Source organism: Gavialis gangeticus, unplaced genomic scaffold, assembly GCF_001723915.1.
Source record: "Gavialis gangeticus isolate Ggan-Ray unplaced genomic scaffold, GavGan_comp1, whole genome shotgun sequence".
Lineage (NCBI taxonomy): Eukaryota > Metazoa > Chordata > Crocodylia > Gavialidae > Gavialis > Gavialis gangeticus.
This window is the reverse complement of record NW_017729033.1, coordinates 68641071-68646652: the sequence shown is the minus strand read 5'-3', so window position 1 is coordinate 68646652 and position 5582 is coordinate 68641071. Positions and strand designations below refer to the sequence as shown.

General features: G+C 42.2%; 1 protein-coding gene across 1 annotated transcript in view; it reads left to right on the top strand.

Annotated features, from left to right (window-relative positions):
* The first annotated feature begins 4909 nt into the window (after positions 1-4909).
* The window catches only part of TEC (tec protein tyrosine kinase), a 77819-nt gene continuing 77146 nt past the window's right edge, over positions 4910-5582 (top strand). The window contains exon 1 of the mRNA XM_019525860.1: positions 4910-4996. The gene's annotated coding sequence lies outside the window, so the exon portion shown is untranslated. The remainder of the gene's footprint in view (positions 4997-5582) is intronic.

Below are 5582 nucleotides of genomic sequence, written 5' to 3'. Positions count from 1 at the left end.
AGTTTAGTGCTAGAGTTGTATGCCAGCACTACTACCAGCACTGTTCCTTAAGCCTGTACCACTATTTCTCACTTCCACAAGTACTAGATTCATTTTCTAACCCACTCAAAGGAGAGGACTTAGAGAAGTGGTTCTCAACCTTTTTTTGTATTGGGACCCATTTGTAAACTTTGAGGGCCAGTCCCAACCCACAGCCTTCTGGGCCTGCCAGTGCCCCTCATTCATCCCCCACCCCCCACCCCAGCCTTGCCAGCTGTCACTGTCCTGCTCAGGCTGGAGTTTGGTGGCTACAGCAGTTCCAGCTCATGCAAGCAGCAGCAGAGCAAGTCCAGCCCTGGCATGGGCTGGAGGGAGAAGACGGGGAGGCCTGTGACACCCCCCGCCCTGGGCTGGAGCTCTTGCATGCCAGGCAGCCTAGACACATCCCCACCCATCCTCCAGGCAGCGTCTCCCAGCTGCCCCACCCCTTAGAGTATGGGCACTGGCCCTGGTGCTGCCAGCCCAGCCGTGCAGCTACCTGCCACCCCAAAGGACCTTCCCCATCCCACCCCCCAACGCAGTCTCGGCACCCGGCGACCTTCCCTCAGCACCAGCAGGCACTCCCCCCTCCCCCACAACACATACCCATCCCCTCCATACCCAGCCACTCTCATACACAAGCCCCCAGACAGTCCCCAAGCCCTGCTTCTCCAACCCCTACTCCTCATATACTTACCTGCATCCAGATGCTGGGGCTGCTCCCACAACCCTGCCTGGCTGCATGCCAACCATGTGTGAACCTGCTGCCACCAATTGCCCCAAGCAGTCCCTTGCAGGCTGGAAGACTGCCAGCCTGCAAGGAGAAACCCATTCTTCCTCACCTTTTCCTGGGACTTGCTCATTACCCTTTCAGATATTCTTGTGACCCACTTTTGGGTCACAGCCCACTGGTTCAGAAACACTAAGTTAGAGGATTGCCAAGGAAGCATAAGGATCACCATGGTGAGAGAGACTTCTAGATTTTTTTTAATTTTATGTTTCTTTCTAAAAACTTTTTTCATGTTCCTATTTTTCTATGCACCAGACTACAATATTTGGATTTTTAACTTATCAGTTAAGCAAAAACAGACACAGATGGGGTTTTAATTTGAGTACAACAATTGAAAGCAAGCTTCACAGTAAAATTTGATTGGGGGAGTACATCAGGGCCTGAGGGAGAAACTGTTCACCAAGGCCCCCCTGGGGAGGACTAGAAATAATGGGCACAAACTGATTGAAGATCGATTCGGGCTAGACATGAGGAAAAACTTCTTTACAAGTCAAGTACTGAGGGTTTGGAACAGGCTCCCCCCAGAAGTGGATCATCTACTCTGGTGATCTTCAAAAAGTGTCTTGATGTCCATCTTGCTGGGGTCATCCGACCCCAGCAGTCTTTCCTGCCCAAGTGAAAGGGGGGCTGGACCCAGTGATCTGCAAGGGTCCCTTCCAGCCCTTAACAACTATGAAACTAAAGGCTTCTTTAGTAGAAAACTAAAAGTGCATTATTGTATATTTATTTTCTAGTACAGAAGTTTTTTGTGCTTTATATGGCATCAGAGACACAGGGTCAATTCACGGTTGCCAATCCAAGAATTTTTTTTTATTGATATGACCACCAAACTGTTTACTGAGAGGTGTTTTTACTGATATGTATTTTACATAATATAAATGTAGTCTGTCTGCTATGCTGCCAGGCTCCAGCTAGAAGGGCTGCATTTAAATGTAGGTGTTTAACACCAAAAAAATTGTAAAAAAAAAATTATCAATAAAGGTTGCAGCAAAAAATCATTGACTGCAGCAATGTTTTTGCACTATGCTGCCATGGACCAAGGCATGGACCCCAAAAGAAGGCTATAAGTGACCCAGCAGTATTACAGACAGCAGCAACAACAATGACTATGGGGGTAGGTGTCTAGGTATACAAATCCCTGAGAGAAGGCTGCTGCAGGGTGCAGTGCTCCTTCTCAGCCATCAGGTTATGCTGTTATGCTCTGTCTGTCCATCAGTTTGCCTCCAGATTCTTTCTGACCACAGAGCTTCAGTCAAGCTCTAGTTGCGTAGTGTTTTTACAAACTGCTTAATTTTTTTAATGTATTTTACAAACAGGTATTTTTAGCCTGACTTCTCCCACCCCTTCCCCCTCCCCCGGCTGTCTTTGTAAATGGATAGTTAGCAATCCTGAGTCAGTTGCTGGCCCAAAGAATTCACTGTCCATAAGGCAAAATGAAGAAAACCCACTAAGAATTCAAGAGGTACTTGTAGTCAGTCAGACTGAATGTGTTATTGGAAAAAGTCATAGTCAGGAGGTCTTTTTTGATTGATAAAGGGCCTGAATACATTTATGACCAACTGTAATTAAACACAGACTGAAGGGCTGCTTTGCCCCTGCCAGGCTGACCCCAGCTGGTGTTTAGAGCCAGATGTCTACCTCCCTCCCCCAGCTAGCCGGAGTAGTGATAGTACTCTGGCTAGGGAACAGAGGGGTGGGACCAACCCTGTTTTTCTGGGGCTGCAAAGCATCCTGGGATGCTGGGAGACTGTGATTTTAATTTGAACCAGGAAGGGGTCTGGCACAGAAGTTGCATAAACTGGTTTGGTCAAAATCAGTTAAGTCTGATATTGCATCTAACCAAGGTTATCTTCAGCTAGTTTCAGCCATTTTGTAAGTGGTGTAAGTATACTAGACTTCTGTTCTGTTACAGGTTTAAACCTGTTTCTGATCACTTAAACTGGTTTGTGTGTAACTTCTGTCTCTAGCCTAGTAGTTTTGTTTCTTGGTGCTTGTGTTGAATAGACTTACTCCTGATTTATACTAGAGTAAGTAAAATTGTGGACCTCAATGTCCAATACTTGTAACAGATCTTCCTTGGAATGCTACCAGTTGTGTATATCAGTTGCCCCTATGGAGAACAAAATGGACCTTTCATCTGCAAATTCTATCTGGCTTGGAGAATCTGCTGTAGGTCAAAGGTTTTCACTTGGGTAGTATTTACTGAAGCAGATAGTCCATTTTATTTGTACAGTGGATGGTTTGTGCATTTAATTACCCAGTTTGCTTATGCAAGGGCCCACTTTTGCACAGAGATCAAGGTTTTGCAAATCTCTTGAGTGTAGTTTTGAATTTTGTTTGAAAATGTTTATCACTTTTCTGCCTGTTTTAAAATAAAGTCTAAGGTATGTCAGAAAAGGTGGGGCTGTTTTTGAGAGTCTGCTATTGTGTGACATAAAGCAAAAAATTTTGGTTCTCCTTTTTGCTAGTAGAATACATTTGAAATCTTGTTTGCAGCATTTTTTCCAGTTTCCACTTCTGAAATCATATGACAGACTTTGGTTAGAGTTTCTTTGCTATATTTATTTCCATGAAACTTCTCTTTAACAATATATATATTTTTAACAATTGTCAGATGCAACTTCTATCTTTATACTACTTCTATGCTAGAAGAGAGATTCCTTTTCATCTCTTTGAAGAATCTACTTTTGTGTTCTTTATGTTGGTTTATATTGAGTAGTTTCTCATCTGAATAAGCCCATACTAGCGTTTACTTATGTGAATAAATGCTACTCACTGTGAGAATGGGTTACAGATTTGGCCTGAAAATATAATGTCTGTATGTGTTATAAAACTTTAATCAACAAATGGTACTTCAAAAATAATTCCTTTAATTGAAAAAGTGAAATGTTGTTGTTTTAATTTAAGCTGTGTAATAGGCTAGATATTTTTATATTAATGTAACAGCATTGTTATTCAGCCTGATGGGTCCAGTCAGCAAAACAAAAAAGAGTGCTTGTGCAGGAGAGAAGAAGAAGCTGTCAAAAAAATTTGATGTAAGCATTTTCTGCCTCTGCCTGATGAATAGTTTTGGATAGAAGCCCATCAATTTAGCTTGGAGGCTTTGCATCACAGAACCTGAATTACTGGATGATTCGATTAAGGAGGAGACAGAACATAGAGTTCTGAGCTTGGTTTTAGTTTCTTTCTTCTGACGGATGGAACAATGACATTCAAGATTAAATATTTTTCTGTTGCTGCTTGTTCTGTTATGGTTCGAGAAAGGTGTTTGTTTTGGCTTTTCTAATCACTTGGAAACTACCTGGTGAACCATGTGCAGCTTTGTGCTAGATAAAGTGATAGTTGCTTGTTAAAATGAGACCTTATTCAGTCTACCAGATGCAGAAAGAAGTTGAGCAAACTGGATTCTTTATCTCCTTGCTATTTAGTGGAACATCTACTGTGAAACTCTACTGCTAGAAGAACCTTTATGAGCATCCATCAATTAGCTTATGGTGAATATTATAACTGTCAATGAATGAATACAATGGGGATGAGGGTTCCAGAACTGACACTTCCTGTTACATGGAACTGGTCACCCAAGCCCTCCATACCTTGGTTTCCACATTTGGGGAAAAAAGGAAATTTAGTATGAACCTTTTTAAAGAGGTTTGAGCTCTATAGAGGAAAACTAGTATGCACATATTAAGTGTTGTGTACATCCCTACTAAGGGATAAAGTTTCCACCTATTTAAACTGTTGATGAGGAACACAATGGACATGTTGTGGTACTATGGCAGTAGATTTGAATGTGTATGTGAGAAACTTGCATCAGTATTAAACTCTGACAATTTAAAGAGAAGAGTCTTAAATGCTTGATCTCTCCCCTCCCCTGCTGGAGGTACTGAACATCTACTCTCTCTCAAATTGTGGAGACTCAACATCTCAGCAAATCAGATTATAATAGCTACTAGGAAAGCTAGACCAGCCGGAACTGGGGCAGATCCTTGACAGCTGGTATTGAGAGAGCTTGGAAAGGGTGGCACCCTGAAACTCCTTCAGCTTCTTGGAACAGCGCCGAGTGATGTGCCCGTGAAGGCTGGTTTCAGTTTGTAAAGAATGGTTTAGCAGAGTGCTTGGAGGAAGTTGGAGGATGAGGCACTATAAACCAGTCGGAAGTCCAGATATTTTTATTTTCATTCCTAATAGGTAAGTTGGATTCTTCTCTAGGAAATTTTTAGAAATGCAATAAGAAAGTTTCAGAACAGTATCACAAGGTTTTTAACTGTACTGACTCCCTTTATGTGAGTGGAAGTGGTGACTAAAATACAGATTACATGTCACATTTTGCAAACAGGGGAGTCAGTTCCTAACTGCAGATGGCTGCATTTAATTTGGACAGTTCAGTGTAAATAATTGCCTATGGCAAGTAGATTTTGATAGTGACTGTTTTAAAAAATAAGTGATGAGTCACTTTATTGGATTTGTTAAAAATATTTGTGGTTTAAGACTGAGTTTTCTTGACACACAAATGTAACATTTTAGCATGCCTGGGTGCTGAAATGCCAGTTAATTTTGTTGCCTGGTTTGCTTATTTTACTCCTCTATGTTTCAAGTGCTAATAACACAGACAAAAATTCTGGGATTATAGCCTTTGAGGCAAACAATGATTCTTGTCAGGCTCACATAGAAAAAGTATGAGTGCTTACTTAAAGAAAGCTTAGGGCAAATGTGTGAGAGAGACTGGAACTGGGGAGGGAAGGATGGGAACAGGCAGATGTGGGGGGGGGGGGGG